Source organism: Castor canadensis, chromosome 13 (genome assembly GCF_047511655.1).
Source record: "Castor canadensis chromosome 13, mCasCan1.hap1v2, whole genome shotgun sequence".
NCBI lineage: Eukaryota > Metazoa > Chordata > Mammalia > Rodentia > Castoridae > Castor > Castor canadensis.
Window position 1 is genome coordinate 115,903,450 of NC_133398.1, and position 21,704 is coordinate 115,925,153.

Genomic DNA, 21,704 nt, shown 5'->3' on the forward strand with positions numbered 1-21,704 from the left:
CACCAGGCTTCCATGACCACTGCTAGAATTTTGTAAGAGTGCTCGTCTCCCTTTCAAAGACTGCTGTGGAGGGGTGGATCATGGTATAGCTTTAGAAGCTGTCACTGCTTCTTAGGGGAATTGCCTCTGTACGTTCCTTCTCCTCTTGGAGATGATGATTATGACCCTGATGGTGACAACAATGACATGTACACTCAATCAAAACCCACTTCATAGGAGGAAGGAAGGGCAGGTATTTGAGTACCAGCCTAGAGCCTAATTCTAGCACCTAGGCCCTAAGGGTTGGGCTAACAATTTTGCTGACCCTTTGCCAAGAGGTATTTTTATTCTCTTCTGTTGAAATATCTGTTCAGCATTATCTATAGGCGATGTTCAGGACTAAGTTGGAAAAAGAGTACTTTGGGCATCAAATTCTATCTTCCCTGTTCTTTCAAAGCAATTCACACAAGCTATTGCTACTCAAGAATTTAGCTGGATTTCCCACTCCCCTCTAAAGCAACTTATGCATATTTTTCTTACACTATAAAAAGTATCCTTCTTGACAGATGTTACTGAAATACCATTTGCTTCATCCTTTCAAATTCCCAGATAGAATTTAGACCCAAATTCCAATGTACAGAATATAGGTACTTCAGGAAATGGCCCATCTTATCACCAAATTTAAGTCTTGGTAGGGTTTCCTACTTGCCAACTCCCCCCTGAGTTGGTCTTCAATTTCATTGGGTCCTGAGTGGGCTGTCTTACTATGCCAGCTAAATTCCATCAAAGCAATGGCCAGTCAACCTATTTGGCAGTGAGCAAATCAAAAAGATAAAAGCAAGGTTGGAAGCAAAAACTATCCTTTGGTGGTAGGACTAGAGAAGCAGAATCACGTAGACATGGTCCAGGATAAAGGATATGTGTCATGGTACCCGGGTCTTGGGAGATTGCAATGGATGACTGCAGGGTCCCTGGCTTATCCCAGCTTAGCAGTGAGTCCAGGGTGAATCACAGGATTACTGTGACTTTGAGGTTGGGTAATACATGTTCCAGGTTGAGGTGAGAACTGAGAAAAATAATAATGCAAAGATTCTTGCAATTGTTAAGTTACTAAGCAAAATGCTATGTTGCTACTTGGGTGGTCCTAATTATCAATGTTTCTTAACTACAGTATGCCCAGAAAATATAATTGCCTCTAGAGAAACATATTAATGATGCTGGTGAGGATAGTGGGATTAGGAACCAGACAAGGTGAGCTCACATCCCATCTCTATCACTAGTTCATCTCCACTTGCTTAGATAATCCCTTAATTCTGAGCCTTGATTTTTCTGTTCTTTAAGATGGGGATAATAAGACTAGCTTGAAAGAAGATGGTGAGACTTCAGTGCTGCTAAGGAGCCTGCTCATAGTGGGCTCAGTAAACAGTGCTTTTACTGGTATCAGCTTTTATTATTGAAGTTTTACTCTGGGACTTTTGAAGGAGATTACCTCCTACGAATTTTTTAGCATAAGGAAAGGATGAGTCTATACCACACTCCAGTCAGAGGAGGATTTCTATTAAACCCATTAACAGAGATCTATATAGATATTGATTACAGATATACATACAGAGATAGATGATAGATGATAGATAGATAGATACATAGATAGATAATAGATATTGGACCATACTAGGATTTGAACTTAGGGCCTTGCACTTGCTAAGTAGGTACTCTACCAATTGAGCAATACCCTCACCCCTTTTGATTTGGTTATTTTTGTGATGTGACCTTGCATTATGCCCTGGTCTGGCCTAGAATGCAGTCCTCCTATGCATGCTTCCCACATAACTGAAATGACAGGCACAAAACCACCACACTCAGATTTTTATTGGTTGTCATGATGGGAGTCTCATGAACTTTGTGCCTAGTCTGGCATGAACCTGTGATACTCCTGAATAGCTGGGATTACAGGAGTGAACCACTATGTCTGGCTAACATAGGTACTTTGAAAGTATTCCAGTGATAGAAAACCCTAGAGTCATCTCCACAAAGTAGCTCCAACTATCTCATGCTGTGCTCCTGGGAGAAGGGCAGGTAAAATATAGAGAATTTAGTCAGTATTTCTGTGTACTTTTGTTTTCCTTTCTCTTAGTGGAAGAAATACTTTTCTTTTTTTTTTTCTTTTATTATTCATATGTGCATACAAGGCTTGGTTTATTTCTCCCCCCTGCCCCCACCCCCTCCCTTACCACCCACTCCACCCCCTCCCACTCCCCCCCTCAATACCCAGCAGAAACTATTTTGCCCTTATCTCTAATTTTGTTGTAGAGAGAGTATAAGCAATAATAGGAAGGAACAAGGGGTTTTGCTGGTTGAGATAAAGATAGCTATACAGGGCATTGACTCACATTGATTTCCTGTGCATGGGTGTTACCTTCTAGGTTAATTCTTTTTGATCTAACCTTTTCTCTAGTACCTGGTCCCCTTTTCCTATTGGCCTCAGTTGCTTTAAGGTATCTGCTTTAGTTTCTCTGCGTTAAGGGCAAAAAATGCTAGCTAGTTTCTTAGGTGTCTTACCTATCCTCACCCCTCCCTTGTGTGCTCTCGCTTTTATCATGTGCTCATAGTCCAATCCCCTTGTTGTGTTTGCCCTTGATCTAATGTCCACATATGAGGGAGTACATACGATTTTTGGTTTTTTGAGCCAGGCTAACCTCACTCAGAATGATGTTCTCCAATTCCATCCATTTACCAGCGAATGATAACATTTCGTTCTTCTTCATGGCTGCATAAAATTCCATTGTGTATAGATACCACATTTTCTTAATCCATTCGTCAGTGGTGGGGCATCTTGGCTGTTTCCATAACTTGGCTGTTGTGAATAGTGCCGCAATAAACATGGATGTGCAGGTGCCTCTGGAGTAACAGTCTTTTGGGTATATCCCCAAGAGTGGTATTGCTGGATCAAATGGTAGATCGATGTCCAGCTTTTTAAGTAGCCTCCAAATTTTTTTCCAGAGTGGTTGTACTAGTCTACATTCCCACCAACAGTGTAAGAGGGTTCCTTTTTCCCCGCATCCTCGCCAACACCTGTTGTTGGTGGTGTTGCTGATGATGGCTATTCTAACAGGGGTGAGGTGGAATCTTAGTGTGGTTTTAATTTGCATTTCCTTTATTGCTAGAGATGGTGAGCATTTTTTCATGTGTTTTCTGGCCATTTGAATTTCTTCTTTTGAGAAAGTTCTGTTTAGTTCACATGCCCATTTCTTTATTGGTTCATTAGTTTTGGGAGAATTTAGTTTTTTAAGTTCCCTGTATATTCTGGTTATCAGTCCTTTGTCTGATGTATAATTGGCAAATATTTTCTCCCACTCTGTGGGTGTTCTCTTCAGTTTAGAGACCATTTCTTTTGATGAACAGAAGCTTTTTAGTTTTATGAGGTCCCATTTATCTATGCTATCTCTTAGTTGCTGTGCTGCTGGGGTTTCATTGAGAAAGTTCTTACCTATACCTACTAACTCCAGAGTATTTCCTACTCTTTCTTGTATCAACTTAAGAGTTTGGGGTCTGATATTAAGATCCTTGATCCATTTTGAGTTAATCTTGGTATATGGTGATATACATGGATCTAGTTTCAGTTTTTTGCAGACTGCTAAGCAGTTTTCCCAGCAGTTTTTGTTGAAGAGGCTGCTATTTCTCCATCGTATATTTTTAGCGCCTTTGTCAAAGATAAGTTGCTCATAGTTGTGTGGCTTCATATCTGGATCCTCTATTCTGTTCCACTGGTCTTCATGTCTATTTTTGTGCCAGTACCATGCTGTTTTTATTGTTATTGCTTTGTAATATAGTTTGAAGTCAGGTATTGTAATACCTCCTGCATTGTTCTTTTGACTGAGTATTGCCTTGGCTATTCGTGGCCTCTTGTTTTTCCATATAAATTTAACAGTAGATTTTTCAATCGCTTTGATGAATGTCATTGGAATTTTGATGGGAATTGCATTAAACATATAGATTACTTTTGGGAGTATAGACATTTTTACTATGTTGATTCTACCAATCCATGAGCATGGGAGATCTCTCCACTTTCTATAGTCTTCCTCAATCTCTTTCTTCAGAAGTGTATAGTTTTCCTTGTAGAGGTCATTCACATCTTTTGTTAGGTTTACACCTAGGTATTTGATTTTTTTTGAGGCTATTGTAAATGGAATTGTTTTCATACATTCTTTTTCCATTTGCTCATTGATAGTGTATAGAAATGCTAATGATTTTTCTATGTTGATTTTATATCCTGCTACTTTGCTATAGCTATTGATGATGTCTAGAAGCTTCTGAGTAGAGTTTTTTGGGTCTATAAGGTATAGGATCATGTCGTCTGCAAATAGGGATATTTTGACAGTTTCTTTACCTGTTTGTATTCCTTTTATTCCTTCTTCTTGCCTAATTGCTCTGGCTAGGAATTCCAGTACTATGTTGAATAGGAGTGGAGATAGTGGGCATCCTTGTCTGGTTCCTGATTTTAGAGGGAATGGTTTTAATTTTTCTCCGTTAAGTATAATGCTGGCTGTAGGTTTGTCATATATAGCTTTTATAATGTTGAGGAACTTTCCTTCTATTCCTAGTTTTCTTAGAGCTTTTATCATGAAATGATGTTGGATCTTATCAAAGGCTTTTTCTGCATCTATTGAGATGATCAAGTGGTTTTTGTCTTTGCTTCTGTTAATGTGGTTTATTACGTTTATTGATTTTCGTATGTTGAACCACCCCTGCATCCCTGGGATGAAGCCTACCTGGTCGTGGTGAATAATCTTTTTGATGTGTTGCTGAATTCGATTTGCCATTATTTTGTTGAGGATTTTTGCATCAATGTTCATTAAGGAGATTGGCCTATAGTTCTCCTTTTTGGAGGTGTCTTTGCCTGGTTTTGGGATAAGTGTAATACTGGCTTCATAAAATGTGTTTGGCAGTTTTCCTTCCCTTTCTATTTCATGGAACAGTTTAAGGAGGGTTGGTATCAGTTCTTCTTTAAAGGTCTGATAGAATTCAGCAGAGAATCCATCAGGTCCTGGACTTTTCTTTTTGGGGAGACTCTTGATTGCTGCTTCAATTTCATTTTGTGTTATAGGTCTATTCAGGTGATTAATTTCCTCTTAGTTCAGTTTTGGATGATCATATGTATCTAGAAATCTGTCCATTTCTTTTAGATTTTCAAATTTATTTGAATATAGGTTCTCAAAGTAGTCTCTGATGATTTCCTGGACTTCCATGGTGTTTGTTGTTATCTCCCCTTTTGCATTCCTGATTCTACTAATTTGGGTTTTTTCTCTCCTCATTTTAGTCAGGTTTGCCAGGGGTCTATCGATCTTGTTTATTTTTTCAAAGAACCAACTTTTTGTTTCACTAATTCTTTGTATGGTTTTTTTGGTTTCTATTTCGTTGATTTCAGCTCTTATTTTTATTATTTCTCTCCTTCTATTTGTTTTGGGATTTGCTTGTTCTTGTTTTTCTAGGAGTTTGAGATGTATCATTAGGTCATTGATTTGGGATCTTTCAATTTTTTTAATATATGCACTCATGGCTATAAACTTTCCTCTCAAGACTGCCTTAGCTCTGTCCCATAGGTTCCGGTAGGTTGTGTTTTCATTTTCATTGAGTTCCAGGAACATTTTAATTTCCTCTTTTATTGCATCGATGATCCATTCTTCATTAAGTAATGAGTTATTTAGTTTCCAGCTGTTTGCATGTTTTTTGTCTTTACTTTTGTTGTTGAGTTCTACTTTTACTGCATTGTGGTCAGATAGTATGCATGGTATTATTTCTATTTTCTTATATTTGCTGAGACTTGCTTTGTGCCCTAGGATATGATCTATTTTGGAGATGGTTCCATGGGCTGCTGAGAAGAATGTATATTGTGTAGAGGTTGGATGAAATGTTCTGTAGACATCTACTAGGTCCACTTGATCTATTGCATATTTTAGATCTTGGATTTCTTTATTGATTTTTTGTTTGAATGACCTATCTATTGATGATAATGGAGTGTTAAAGTCTCCCACAACCACTGTGTTGGCGTTTATATATGCTTTTAGGTCTTTCAGGGTATGTTTGATGAAATTGGGTGCGTTGACATTGGGTGTGTACAGATTGATGATTATTATTTCCTTTTGGTCTATTTCCCCTTTTATTAGTATGGAATGTCCTTCTTTGTCTCGTTTGATCAATGTAGGTTTGAAGTCTACTTTTTCAGAGATAAGTATTGCTACTCCTGCTTGTTTTCGGGGGCCATTGGCTAGGTAAATCTTCTTCCAGCCTTTTATCCTAAGCATATGCTTATTTCTGTCGGTGAGATGAGTCTCCTGTAAGCAACAAATTGTTGGATCTTCTTTTTTAATCCATTTTGTCAAACAGTGTCTTTTGATGGGTGAATTAAGTCCATTAACATTAAGTGTTAGTACTGATAGGTATGTGGTGATTCCTGCCATTTAGTTATCTTAGTTGTTTGAAGGTTTGATTGTGTGTACCTAACTTGATGTTACTCTCTACTGTCTTGCTTTTTCTTATCCTGTGGTTTGGTGCTGCCTGCCTTTTCATGGTTAAGTTGGGTGTCACTTTCTGTGTGCAGGATCCCTTGCAGAATCTTTTGTAATGGTGGCTTTGTGGTCACATATTGTTTTAGTTTCTGCTTATCATGGAAGACTTTTATTGCTCCATCTATTTTGAATGATAGCTTTGCTGGGTAGAGTATCCTGGGGTTGAAGTTATTTTCATTCAGTGCCCGGAAGATCTCACCCCACGCTCTTCTTGCTTTTAATGTTTCTGTTGAGAAGTCTGCTGTGATTTTGATGGGTTTACCTTTGTATGTTACTTGTTTTTTCTCTCTTGCAGCCTTCAATATTCTTTCCTTAGTTTCTGAACTTGTTGTTTTAATGATGATATGTCGTGGAGTAGTTCTATTTTGATCTGGTCTGTTTGGTGTCCTGGAGGCCTCTTGCATTTGTATGGGAATATCTTTCTCTAGATTTGGGAAATTTTCCGTTATTATTTTGTTGAATATATTACGCATTCCCTTCGCTTGCACCTCTTCTCCTTCTTCGATGCCCATGATTCTCAAGTTTGGTCTTTTGATGGAGTCAGTGAGTTCTTGCATTTTCTTTTCACAGGTCTTGAGTTGTTTAATTAATAGTTCTTCAGTTTTTCCTTTAATTACCATTTCATCTTCAAGTTCTGAGATTCTGTCTTCTGTTTGTTCTATTCTGCTGGATTGGCCTTCCGTTTTGTTTTGCAGTTCTGTTTCGTTCTTTTTTCTGAGGTTTTCAATATCCTGGCTGTTTTCTTCTTTATTGTTGTCTATTTTTGTCCTGAGTTCATTTATCCATTTATTCATTGTGTTCTCTCTTACATTTTGGTGTTTATACAGTGCTTCTATGGTTTCCTTTATTTTTTCTTTTGCTTTTTCAAATTCTCTATTTTTATTGTCTTGGAATTTCTTGAGTGTCTCCTGTACATTTTGGTTGACCCTATCCAGTATCATCTCTATAAAATTCTAATTGAGTACTTGTAGTATGTCTTCTTTTAAATTATTCTTGTAGGCTTCATTGGGTCCTTTGGCATAGTTTATCTTCATTTTGTTGGAGTCTGGCTCTGAGTTTCTGTTCTCTTCATTCCCCTCTGGTTCCTGTACTAATTTTTTGCTGTGGGGAAACTGGTTTCCTTGTTTTTTCTGTCTTCCTGTCATTGTCCTTGGTGTTGTTACTGTCCCTGTACTGTGTGTAATTAAGTATTTTCTACCTTGTAATAATAACAATGGTAATATTGAGAATGGAAGAGTGAGCTGAGATGGAAAGCAAGAAGTTAAAGAAAAGGGGAAAACAAATATACAGACAAGAGGGAGAAAGCAGAACAAGGTATCAGACAAGAGAGTTTCAAAGGTATAAACAGGGAGTGTTAGTGTACTAATTGACAGTAAACTGAACAGACAATAGAGTGACAGAGAGAGGATTGAAAATCAAAGATAAAAAAAATTAAAAATAAGTATATGAAAGTAATATCTATTTATAAAAATGAATTAAAATAAAATGGAAAATAGAAAATTAAAAAAAAAACAAAAAACCAAAAAACTTCCAAGTTTATATGCAATGCAATTTCAGTCTTAATAATTTGGATGTCCGTCTCAATCTCCAGTCCTGGAGTTGGTGCCTCAGATGTTGTTCTGTAGTTGTCTCATCAAAGGGGATGCATAAAGTAGAACAAAACTACACTCACACACACACAGAAGATAAAAAAAAAAAAAGTCCCACCAAGTGTCCCCAGTTCAAATGCAATACAGTTTCAGTAAGTTTTTCGGCTTGCAGGTGTAATTCGGTTGTTCTCTCATCAAAGGTAGGTAGAAAAAGAAAAAAAAGCGTCTGGAGGCAGTTCTGAGGGTGGTGTCTGCAACTGTGGCCTGCCTGCCTGCTGCTCTCCGCCTGTAGCTGGCGGCGTTATTTATGCAGATCTCTGGGGTGAGCTAGCACTCACCTGGTCCCACAGGCTTTGTTTGCTCAGAGTTCTCCTGTGCGGCGGCCTCTGCTACAGGCTTTCCCCTTTGCAAGCACTGGGAAAGGTGCCACTACCCCGCGTTGTCAGGCCTGCGTGTTTATTTACAGTTCACGTGGGAAGTGGGTCTTCCCTCCTCTCACAAGCGTCCCCGCTCCTGGTTGCTGGGCGCGCCCCGCTCCCACCAGAGCCTCTCTGGCCCGCCTGGCTCGTTTATTTACAGTCCTGGGAAGGGTTCCCTTCCCCCAATCTTCAGCGCTCAGGGCGCCCCACCCTCTTTCCAGCGTGTCTTAACTGTTCTTATTGCTTAGTACTCAGTTTCTCTTTTTTTCCCAGGTGGAGGTCAGTCTGTCCAGGGGGCTATGCTGCTCTGGCCCAGGCTTGTCTGTGGGGGAACCGCGGTACCGCGAAGCTCACCTTGTCCGTGTCTTCCCAAGCCGTATGGGCACCGGCCCCTGGCGGCCCCGGGGGCCCTCCTCGGTTCTCCGTTTAACGTGAAGTGGAGATTCTCTGCGCCGGCTGGAGGTGTGGAGGGGTCAAAGTTATGCCTTTTCTCGGTGATTATGCCTGCAAAGTGTGTCTCCAGCGTCTCTCCAAGATTTCACTATAGGAGGCTTGCTTTCTGCTTCCTCCCTCTAGCCGCCATCTTGGAATCCCGACATACTTTTCTATTAACTTGAAGTTTGGGGTTTGAAGTTCTAAACTCAGTACCAGTATCTTCAAAGAGTAGAAAAGAATGTTTGAACATTAGACATTGTATGAGAAGCTGTGGGAATCTCACATTTCTGAGCAAGAGGTGGGAATTCTCAGCAAAGTCCCTCTCCTGAGAGACTGAAGCTTTCAGGAAAGCTTAGTTTAAGTCAGCAGGCTTAGTCACACAGAAGACTCCTGGGGACATGATGAGAGAGCAGGTTTCAGTTGCTTTCCTCTTGGCTGTCACCTCAGTGTGCTCTGTGGAGTGACTGAAAGATGCATGAACTCAAGCCCAGGAAGACTCCCATACCATCCAGCCACTTTCAGGTCTCAGCTACCCACAGATCCAGAATCTACAAGGAGTTGATTGTGAAGATTGATCCTGAGGCTACAGCACAGATGTTTAGGAAACACACGTTCCAGGTGCACCTGCCACCCTTCACCCCAGCAGGGCAACAGCTGCCTTCCTGCCCTCTCACTATTTCACACATTCAACCATCTCCCCAAGTGTCTAAGTGAGCTAAGATGCTTCCTCACTCTCATGTCCCCCTCTCAGAAAGAACATGTATATGGGAAAATGGTGCCAAAATTCCCTGCCATATCCAGCCCCTTATGTCTCTCTGTGATAGCTTAAAAATATGCTTAAAGATTTGATTTATCTGGGAACAAGAGCACATTTTGTTAAACAGGTAACTGCAGTCACCATGCTCCTCAGCACATGAGACCCAGGTTTCTCTCCATCCTCCCCTTGCAACAGTGAGACAGATGCACCCCACCCCACTGTGCTCAGAACCCGGAGCACTGCAGCCCAGGAGGAGATGAAGGCTGTAGCTGGAGGCACAGCCAACCTGGGGCTTACAGATGTTCATGGAACTTGCAGACAGCCCACCGAAACTCCTACCCAGAGCTGGAAAGGCATGCATCCAATTCAGCTGGAAATGGGTCCACCCTGGGAAGGAAACAAGAAATCCCAGCTGCTCCAGATGTGGGTTAGCTACAAAGGATTCCAGGGAGCTCAAACGCATCTTTCAAGAATAGAAACTTGCAGTCCATCATAGGTTTTTTTTGAACTTCAGAATTCTCACTTTGCCAGTAAAACAGACAGTTAAGTCAGATAATGCCAAGAAATGGTAAATAGCACATCTGAGACAAGGCTGGTGTGAGGCAGAGAACACAAGTACCCCAAAAAGCCACTGAGTTCCCTACCCAGTGCTGGGCACCAAGCAAGCATTCCTATCTCATAAGCCTCCTCTCAATTGCCCTATTTGGACACATTTGTAGAACACATTACTCACCCCACCCTCTATTCCCGAAGCACGGCAGATGGCTTAAGCGCAGTGTTTCAAATCAGATGTCAAGCAGAGACAGACCCGGAGTCCAGAGCATCTGGATTCTCAACCAGCCAAACGCAGAGCATGTGAGAGGCTTGAAGAGAACCGAGGGGAATGATCATCCAGGGAATTTGACAGCACATTGTTAGTTAGAGGGAAAACAGACCCCAAATTGTGTGGTCAGTCTTTCTTAAACCCCAGTGGGAAGAAAAGATTCAGGCTCACAAAGTAAGTGAGAGCATTTCAGGAACTAGACATTTCAGGTAAATTTCTTCAACACACACACACACACACACACACACACAGAATTGCTATCATAATTCTCCTATCTAATTTTTTTCAAATAAGGTGACATACAAGAAATTACAAGTGACAATAAGATAAGTGGGAAAGGAGTAACTCAGCTCTGTGTAATATTCATGTTTTTTTTAAAACCTGAGTAGACTAGATTCACAAAACACAAAGGGATCTATTTCTACATTTTTGGAAAATTAACATTTGTCTTTTTTTGATAATGTTTCCAGGTACAGTCAACTTGTGAGGTAAAGACACAGGCATTGAAATTACATTTTTATCAATAACTGAAAAGTTCAAGAAGCCTAGTGATTTTTGTTGTGTCCAGTTGGATACTTGTCAACCTCGCCACTTTGTCAGCTTGTTGGTGACAATAACCTTGCTATGAGACCTTAGCTAAGCTGTCCTAATCATTTCCCTGGCTTTGTTTGCTTCTTTGTAAAGTGAAGGGTAGGACATGTAAGCTCTGAGGCTCTTTCTTGTAATATTTTATGGATACACAGCCTCACCTAATTAAGTAATGTATGTAAAGTACCTAATGCAACATCTTGCATGGAATAACTGAGAATTGATGTCCCAAACCTGGCACTGTTGTGACCACAGTTTTCCTTTGAATATCACCTACTTGGTTTGTAAGTTGAGATCTAGAACTTGACCTAGGTGGGTCCAGAGAGAAGCCTGGGGAGCAGGAGTTACCATCCTTCCTCACCCTCAGAGGGACCATGCCCAGCCAAGGCTCCATTTCTTAGACTTACAATGACAACTAACTTTCAACCTGAGTTTCAGAGAGGACATTTGAACCACAGTAAACTCCGTCATTACATGTAACTGATTAGGAAATGGAAGTGCAGAGAAATATAAGTGACTTTCTCAGAGTCACACAGCTAGGAAATGGCACAACTGCTTCTCAGACCCAAGCAGGTTGGCTCCAGACTCCATATCTTCAACAGTCTCTTTCTGTCTTGAGACCTTTAGGTTTAATCCATCTCCCATAGTCAAGACAGATTCATTCCAAGTTGAATAAAACAGTAAGTATATTGCTAGTGCTTAGCCATTGTTTTTCCTTAGTTTATCCTACAGGTATTTTTTTTTTAATTCTCTCACCGACCCTATTTAATAGTGTCCCCTGGAACACCACAGAGACCAAGACAGCACCCCCAGAAAAGTATAAAGTAACTCTCCTGCTCCTCTCTGGAAGCCTAATGGCACCACAGTTCCCCCATGCTCACAGGTCAGCAGGAAGGGGAGGGACAGCAGAGAAGCACTGAGGGCTGAGGGCAGCATGGAAAGGGAAGTGAATGCAGAGGTCCTTGGGTAACTGGAGAAGAGTCAGAAGCTCATAAGCAGGCTGTTAGGTGACCCAAGCTGTGTTTTGGGAAGGACAATTTTCACCAGTTCATGGGATGAACTGCAAACGGGGATAGCAATTTGACAGCCCTTCCCCTTGTCCTGCAGAGCCATCAGGGGACCTCAGGCTGAGCAGGGAGTGGAGAGGGATTTTAGAAAAGAATCGGCCCCTGTGTCTGGTTACAGGAAGAGGCTGTGAGGAAGGACACAGAGGCAGGCACCCAGAGAATGGTAATGTCACCCAGTCATGCTGGTGAGCAAGATAGATCTGGGCCTGCCTTCCTGCCACTTACAGTACAGTGGAGACACATAACAAGAAAGAATGATAGAGAACAGATAGCATGGAGATGCAAGGCATGTGTGTATGGAAGTGGTGTAACATGATGTACTGAAAGCTGTTGAAGAAGAACAGGGGAGCAGCATGACAGAGGGAGTAATTGAGAGCTTAGTGTGATTAAACCACAGTATATACATGTGTGAAATATCATGGCGGAACCCCCTTGAATTATCAATATACAGTTTTAAAAAATGAAGGGTAGGAAGGAAAAACCAGGGGAAAGGGTGACTGTGATGGGTCGACTTTATATACATGTGTGGAAATAGAACAGTGGAACTTTTTGAAATTGTTCTAAGAAGAGGATGAGGGGGATGAGGGAGAGTGATAGAGGGGGTGATTTTAATTAAGATACATTGTCAGCACAGATGTAAATGTCACAATATATCCCCCATATAACTATTATATGCTAATATTTTTTTAAAAGCAAGCTAATACAATCTGTGGAGTTCTGCAAAAGAAACCAATGTATAGACTATAAGCTGGAGAAGAAGGCAGGTCTTCTTAGGGATAGAAAAATAAGCCCTATGGCCTTCATTGAGAAGAAAAGAAAGCAGCTAATTTCTATAAGGAAGGGATCCTAAACTCTGAAGGCACCATGATTTAGCTGCAGGTGCCTAATAATGGCTCCACAGGGCAGAATCTGAGCTGGTGCAAGAGTGAATGAGACTTGGGTAAGCTGCAAAAGTCAACCCCACACCCCTTTCCAAGGTTTGGAAAAGATGGAGAGAAACAGGCGGTTTGCTTGGAAAAGAAGCTTTGTGCAGGCTTTCCTAAGATAAGGCAAGGTGCAGCTTCTCTGTGAACTACAGCAGAGTAATCAGCGCAGGAAGAGGAAGAGCATGGCTCAAGGCAAAGACCCAGAGAAAGAAGGAGAGCACAGGAAGAGCAGAGAGCCAGGAAAAAGGAAGGAAGTGGCCTGCATCCAGAAAAGAGTGCACAGTTTGGGACCATAAGGTGAAAATAAACAGATGTCTTTTTCCAAATATTGGATGAAGGTAGGAAGCAGCTCAAGAAAGCTTCCCTTCCAGGTGGCTGAATCCAGGTCCCCCACCACCACCTTACACAGAGAGCTGTCTACCAGGAAAGGAACCTGAAATCATCTGTTATTAAAAATTCAATACACAAACAGTGTTTGCAAAGTCACACCAGCACTTATCTCAAGAAATCAATAGAATGTATTAAGTGACTCTGATTTTCCTCTTACCATCAGAAACAGGAAAAATCTAGTAAGCTGTTTGAATAGACATCACTTAAATCAATTATCTGCAAATAATTGAATTTATTTTCAAGTCCAACAAAAGAGGAAAATCATTTTAATTGCTTCTTTTAAATGGGTGTGCTTCCATCATAGGCAGCATGTAAGCAGGAAAGAAAGATCTGCATAGACAATGATATTTGTGGAATACTTGCTGTGTTCCAAGTGCCTTAGGTTTGAAAGGGGTAAGGTGCAAAGGCATTGGTTGCCTTTCTCATGTAGTTCTAATAGTCTTTAAAGTAGATGCTATCACCTTTTCTTTACATAGAACTGAGGCTCAAACATGTGAAAACAGATGCTCCCTAGATTTCATCCTCTGGTATAACTACCAGAATGCTCATGTCAAAAGACTGGTTTGATGCCAAACTCAGGAGCCCCGTTTGGCCCCCCTGCCACCGTAAGAGCCCTGATACTCAAGAATCCATCTCCAGGATTCATTATCAGAGAGATCTTCATGCAGCATCATTTGCTCATAGCTCATCGTAACACATGATTCCAGCTGCCTTTCTTGCCCACAGTCCTCTCTCTGGCATCTGCCTGGCCATTAGTCCCTGTTGAAAAAACAGGCTCAAGTGGCTATATGGTACTTCTGCTCACTACTCACAGCTCAGTGGATATCTAGGAGTGGAACATCTGATCCATAGCCAATGGCTGGTCAACTGCTCTCTAAAAGGAACCCCATCTAAGATGCAGATAATCAATGCACCCCATTGAGATGGGCTTATACCTAAAAACCATGCAGGTTTAGTGTTAGAGCAGGAGCAGATCCAACATCAGGAGTATGCTCTACTGTGGCCATGAGAGTAGGACAAGGGAGGAAAATACGTTTTCAAAGAAGAGAATGGAACAGAAACACAGAGAATCCACACAGCCCTGGGAAAGAGGTCAACTTCACTCCTGACTCTTGTCCCCTTGGGGCCACCTGTGCTTGATACTGGGTCTTCTTCGTCTGTGCCATTGTCTAAACTCACCTTATAAGAAGTCCCACTCTTAGAGGAGGTAGTTACTGCCTGCAACAAGTCATTGATGAAACCCTCACGTGGCACAAACAAGGCACTAAAGATATAATATCGTATGTTCTCCCTCATATGTGGACATTAGATCAAGGGCAAACACAACAAGGGGATTGGACTATGAGCACATGATAAAAGCGAGAGCACACAAGGGAGGGGTGAGGATAGGTAAGACACCTAAAAAACTAGCTAGCATTTTTTGCCCTTAACGCAGAGAAACTAAAGCAGATAACTTAAAGCAACTGAGGCCAATAGGAAAAGGGGACCAGGAACTAGAGAAAAGGTTAGATCAAAAAGAATTAACCTAGAAGGTAACACCCACGCACAGGAAATCAATGTGAGTCAATGCCCTGTATAGCTATACTTATCTCAACCAGCAAAACCCCTTGTTACTTCCTATTATTGCTTATACTCTCTCTACAACAAAATTAGAGATAAGGGCAAAATAGTTTTTGCTGGGTATTGGGGGGGGAGCGGGAGGGGGTGGAGTGGGTGGTAAGGGAGGGGATGGGGGCAGGGGGGAGAAATGAACCAAGCCTTGTATGCACATATGAGTAATAAAAGAAAAATGAAAAAAAAAAGATATAATGGCATTAGCTAACCTTCAGTGCATCCATTAACCCACCTGCTCCCCTCAACAAAGTGTTCATTTTATTCTCATTCCACAGGAAAACAAATACTGATGCAAAAAAAAATTAATATCTGAATGTCTTCCAAAACTCCATTTAAATTCATTCCCTAGCACTAAGGAGATCCAACTTTCACCCAAAATAAACTCGAGCCTGCCTGTGTTTCAACTCAAAGTTAACTCAGGTTTTAAATCCAAGAGGGTTTTCTAACTAGTTTAATTGGTGGGTTGGGAATAATTCATTTCTTTTTCAACAGTAGAAACAAGTTGAAAATAGCTACAGAAAACACAATTTATTCCTGAACCAGAAATTAAAACTTAATAACGTGAAAGCAAATTGCATTGAGCTTTTATCATATTTTGCCCTTGATGAACATTTCTGGCTCCGCAGCTGCTCTAGGAAATACAACTGTCACTCCAGTGAAGAAATAAGGAATTATTGCTGGCGTACAGCTGCCCTCCTAATAGTGTTAGGGTAAAGCCTTCAGTGAGCCACAGCCCAGAAGACAGCTGCATTCCTGCTGAATACTGATCAGACTCCATGCCAGCTACAACAGTCCCCTGACACAACAGCACGTGGAGAAGAGCATGTGAGCTTCACTGGATACCTGCTACTTCTCCTCCCTACCATGCTTTCCTCCTGGGAACTTTTCTGAACCTAACTTCACTCTGACTCCTGTGAGGAAGACACCATTTTTCTACATGGCCCTGCCTCTCTGGACATAGCTAACTGGTCTGAGACATGTCAAGTCGAGCCTTCCCTCTGGCTCTTGCACACCAGAACCAAGAAGGAGGACCAGTGTTTATAATGGGAAAGTTTAAAATGTAGAACTCAGGAACTTATCAGTAGGCCATGTTCCCTCACACATGGAAGAAGCAGACTGAAAAGAGAGAATGGAGCCAACCCCCAGAGACACAAGCAAATTGACATCCTCTTTACAGCGTTCCTGGGCTCAGCCATATTAGACTCATCCCTATATTTGAATACTCAATCCTTCCTTGGATTACCAAGGTCAACAAGCCTCTTTTATCTAAACTGGATTAATTTCTGTCACATTCACCCACAAGTCCCAGTGCAATCTTCCATTGCATTCAACATATTGTCTATTCTTAAGAAATGATCCATTCTCCATTTTGCACAGAAACTTGCATAGTCCCAATGTGTTTCCTATGTTCCCATTTCTTACTTCTGACCTACACTCTCTTACTAACCAGATCATCCTTCCAATTTCATGATTTATGTAATTGCCTTAGCATCTCAGCCACCACATGGCAGACCCCGGTGAATTTCAGTCCTGGGACATGCACAAAACTGTCATCTTGCTGATAGCCATTAAAGAGTTTTCAAAGCTGAAAGCTGGCTTGTTCACTCAGCAATGTCCTCACACAAACTATGGAGGGCAAAATGACCCAAGTGGTCCCCAACAGAGCCGGTCTAATAAACAGAACAGGAAGCTGTGCTCTGTGAGCATACACCATTGACACTGTAGCCTGGCAGCCACCTCAACGTGAGATGCCAGTGGCAAAATGGTGTTGGGAAAGCAGGGGCAGGAGGAAGTGCATTGAAGGCTGGAAGAAGCTAGAGCAGAAAGAGCTGAACATGTCATTCAAGTTCTCATCCCTGGGTCAGAGGTGCCAGTGAGGATGGGAGCAATCATTAGTAAAAGTCTAGACAATACCTCAGTCACACTCCAATGCTAAGGGCCTCCACCCACATCTACTTACCACGTGAGCACAGTCTATGAAGTGGAAGGGAGGGAGGGAGATGGGGACCAGAACTGCCATCACAGATGTCCTTTGAAGAGGGATTTCCAGTTTAGCAAGCCTCAAACTGTACATCAGTACAGGGTCATCATTGTTGTAATCAATCATGCCTGGAGACACTTCTGGTCTCTCTGTCTCTGTCTCTCTGTCTCACTTTTCTCCCACTTTCTCTCTCTTCCACAGGAATCTTTTTAAGGGATTATCTTCTTCCTATGCTCTGTGCTCTACTCTAGTCCAGTCCAATGGTTCTCATGTCCAGAGAGCAAAAGAACATTTTGAAAAATCTTTAAAGTCTGTGTTCTAGATGATTCCACTGAAAGGCTGCATCATCGCTACCTGGGAGCAGGTTATGAATGCAAAATCTCACCAGACCTCTGAGTCCCCAGCTGATTTGAACAAATGCCCTGTGCCACACAGGAGGATCATGGTGGATGACATGCTATTGCTATTCACAATAGCCAAGTTATGGAAACAGCCAAGATGTCCCACCACTGACGAATGGATTAAGAAAATGTGGTATCTATACACAATGGAATTTTATGCAGCCATGAAGAAGAATGAAATGTTATCATTCGCTGGTAAATGGATGGAATTGGAGAACATCATTCTGAGTGAGGTTAGCCTGGCCCAAAAGACCAAAAATCGTATGTTCTCCCTCATATGTGGACATTAGATCAAGGGCAAACACAACAAGGGGATTGGACTATGAGCACATGATAAAAGCGAGAGCATACAAGGAAGGGGTGAGGATAGGTAAGACACCTAAAAAACTAGCTAGCATTTGTTGCCCTTAACGCAGAGAAACTAAAGCAGATACCTTAAAGCAACTGAGGCTAATAGGAAAAGGGGAACAGGTACTAGAGAAAAGGTTAGATCAAAAAGAATTGACCTACAAGGTAACACCCACGCACAGGAAATCAACGTGAGTCAATGCCCTATATAGCTATCCTTATCTCAACCAGCAAAAACCCTTGTTCCTTCCTATTATTGCTTATACTCTCTCTACAACAAAATTAGCAATAAGGGCAAAATAGTTTCTGCTGGGTATTGAGGGGGGGAGGGAGAGGGGGCGAAGTGGGTGGTAAGGGAGGGGGTGGGGGCAGTGGGGAGAAATGAACCAATTAATCCTTGTATGCACATATGAATAATAAAAGAAAAATGAAAAAAAAATTCTCATGAAAGACTTAGATGATTGCAATAACTAGAAAGCAAGTATTATTCTTGGATAGGAAGAAAATATTAAAGCGATATCAGTTTTTTCACTTATTCTAGATACATCTTTTTCAGTTCACAAAATGATACTTAAGTTCATCTGGAACAATAAAAACGTGAAAACATTCACAGGAGAACTAAAAGGACTAGCTCTGAGCATTGCCAGCAAAGAAAACGTAGTATAAGCTATGTGGGAGGCTGAGCTGGGGAGGATCCCGGTTCAAGGCCAGCCAGGGTGAATATGTTAGAGAAACCCCACCTCAATAGGACCCTGGGTGTGGTGGCATGCACCTGTCATCCCACCTATGGTGGGAAGCATAAAATAGGAGGCTTATCGCCCAGGCTAATCTGCGCAAAAAGCAAGACCCTATTTCCAAAGTAACCAGAGCAAAAAGGGCTGGAAGCATGGCTCAAGTGGTAGAGCTCCTTCCTAAGTAGCACAAACCCTGAGTAACAAGAAAGAAAAGAAAGGAAGGAAGGAAGGGAGGGAGGGAGGAAGGGAGGGAGAGAGGGAGGGAGGGAGAGAGGGAGGGAGGAAGGAAGGAAGGAAGGAAGGAAGGAAGGAAGGAAGGAGAGACAAAAGAAGGAAGGAAGGAGAGAAAAAGGAAGGAAGGAAGGAGAGAGAAAGAAAGGAAAGAAGGAAGGAGAGAAAAAGGGAGGAAGGAATTAGAGAAACAGGAAGGAAGGAAGGAAGGAGGAAGAAAGGAAAGAAGGAAGGAGAGAAAGGAAGGAAGGAGAGAGAAAGGAAGGAAGGAAGGAAGGTAGGAATGAAGGGAGGAAGGGAGGCATGGAGGGAGGGATAGAGGAAGGGAGGGATAGAGGGAAGGAGACAAAGGAGAAAGAACTGAATAAAGCTATAATAATTTAAAAGTTTGCTACTGACATCAATATGACCAGGCTCTAACAAATAGAGACACTTGTTACAGTATGAGGTGAGTAATGCTGTGTTAAATAAGTGTATTTCCTGAAAAAGTATGTTAAATATATTTAATATTGTTGAACCACTTGAATAGCCATTAGCAAAAAGAAATTGCAGATGGAATGAAAATTCAAAGACAGCTCAAGGATATTAACAACACACAGGTGAAGAGTTATATCGTTATCCAAGGATGCAAACATCCTCTATCGACATGAAATGAACCCAACACCCATGAAGAGACATTGCCAAACTGAATACGCAACACCAAAAGTGTTTTGACAAAGGTCAAAATAGAAATTTAAAAATTGGAAAAAAAATTGCAACATGTAAAACAGACTTTGATCCATATGAAAAAGAATAATCCCAAAAGAAAAATTCAGAAAGGACACAAAACAGCAATTGACATCAAGAGAACCATGGGGGCTGGAGATGTGGCTCAGGTTGCTGCTTTGCAAGCTCAAAGCCCTGGATTCAAACCCCAGACCCACCAAAAAAAAAACTATGAATTACCCACAATTTATAAATATTGGGCCAAAAATAGGGTAGCATTTTTTTCAGATCAGCAATAACTTTAATTAGTTTTACAATACTTAATCCTGAATCTTACACATCGTTGGTGAGATTACAAATTGGTATAAAAATAACTTTGGAGGGCTAATTTGTCAAGTGAAAACTTTTGTGCCCTTTGCGCATTCTCTTGTAGGTATAGAGACTGACAGAGCAAAAATACTAGATTGTGTAAATAAAGGTATTTGCAGGAGGATATTTGGAATGGAAAGAGTCTGAAATCGACCTTTTACAGAACATTCGGTAAATGAGGACGAGTGTATCCAGGTCATACACCACCATGCAATGGTGAGAACGAGCTGCATTTCACCTTCTTCTGTGCAAGAATGACTCATAAATACCTGGTGGGAAGGAGCAGCTGATTCCAGAGCAAGATAAGTACTGGAACTCTGGATTGAAATCAGGACATCTGAAAACAGCCTGTCCTGGCTCTCCCACCAATCACCTGTGTGACATTAAGTGATGTGCTTTGCCTTCTGTGCTTAAGTTCCCACATATTCTAAAGGGAAATTGTAACAGTGCAGGCCACACGGAGTCCTGCAGGGACCAGATGTAATCAGCGAGCTTACAAGCACTGGTGCAGTACCTTACTCATCATAAGGGCGAGAGGCCTTCCTCAGTTACCTCTGGGAAGTGGGCGCTTGCCAAGACTTCCATTTGCACTTTCTCAACTGCTTGGTTTTCAGCTGAAACATATTGTTCCTTTTACAGTAATACTTTCTCAGTTGAAAGAATCACGTGGAGCCTGATTAAAGACTCATCCGTGAGTACCTCAATATTTTTCATATTTGCAAAGTTAATTTCCAATGTCTGGAGTCTTTCCTCAAAGAATAAAAGAAAATAGCAGTTCCCTGGCACCTGTAAACCTCACTCTACCCATCCAGACAAGAGAGCTATATTTACCCGGTATAAAAAACAGCAGTGACTCATGAGGATGATAAACTATTATTCATCCACTCTTCAAAGCATATAAGTCAGTCTGACCTTCACAGCACTCCTTCAGGGTGAGAAGATGATAACCCAAATACATAATCATCAGAATCAAAATCTGATTTCTAGATCATCAGAAAAATCAGCCTCTTCTGCTGCCAAATGATCCCCCTGCTGGTCACATTTCCAATCAATCAGAATATAATCCTATCACCAGCCAGGAGCGAGCACAAGGATTGCGTTTGTTTCATAGCTGGTCTAAACATGATTATGGCTTTCATCACACTGCCATATCTTCAAGTCAATAAGGATTTTCTATACTGCATTTTCGTGTTGCACAGACTGTGTGGGGGAACGGGAGTAATTCCAATTTCCTGCACAAAGCCAGCTCTGCACAGAACAGATCAGTAGCTGTTCATGTTGGTTTGTTCAGGATCAACCAAGGCACCCCTCGCAAGCCCAGGAATGCATTTCTCTTATTTCAGATGCAACCTGTTTCTACTTAAAAATAGATTCCCCTTTCAAAAATGAACTTTTCAGACACTTTCAAAAATGTGGATGCTGTGAAAATCACAATAAAATCACAGTATCCTGCCATATCCTAGACATTTTTTAAGACACAACAATTTCCCTTTTGAATCCCAGAGGTAGTAAGCATGGTGACTGCTAGCCCAGTAGGGTTTTGTGGACAGAAACCAGCAACATTCAGCAACCATGATCTCTTCCAACCTGAAACTTTAGCTTAGTCCAGCAAGACATGGACACCTATTGCTTTCTGCCCAAGGCTCCATGGCCCCAGAGGAGGCCTATGAAGAGATGGCCAAACACTGTTGGAAATATTTTCTTGAGAAGTCTTGTACCCCACATTGAAATGCAGAAAAGACATCAAGCACTTACAAAGTGAGAAGAGCCCATGTCATAGTC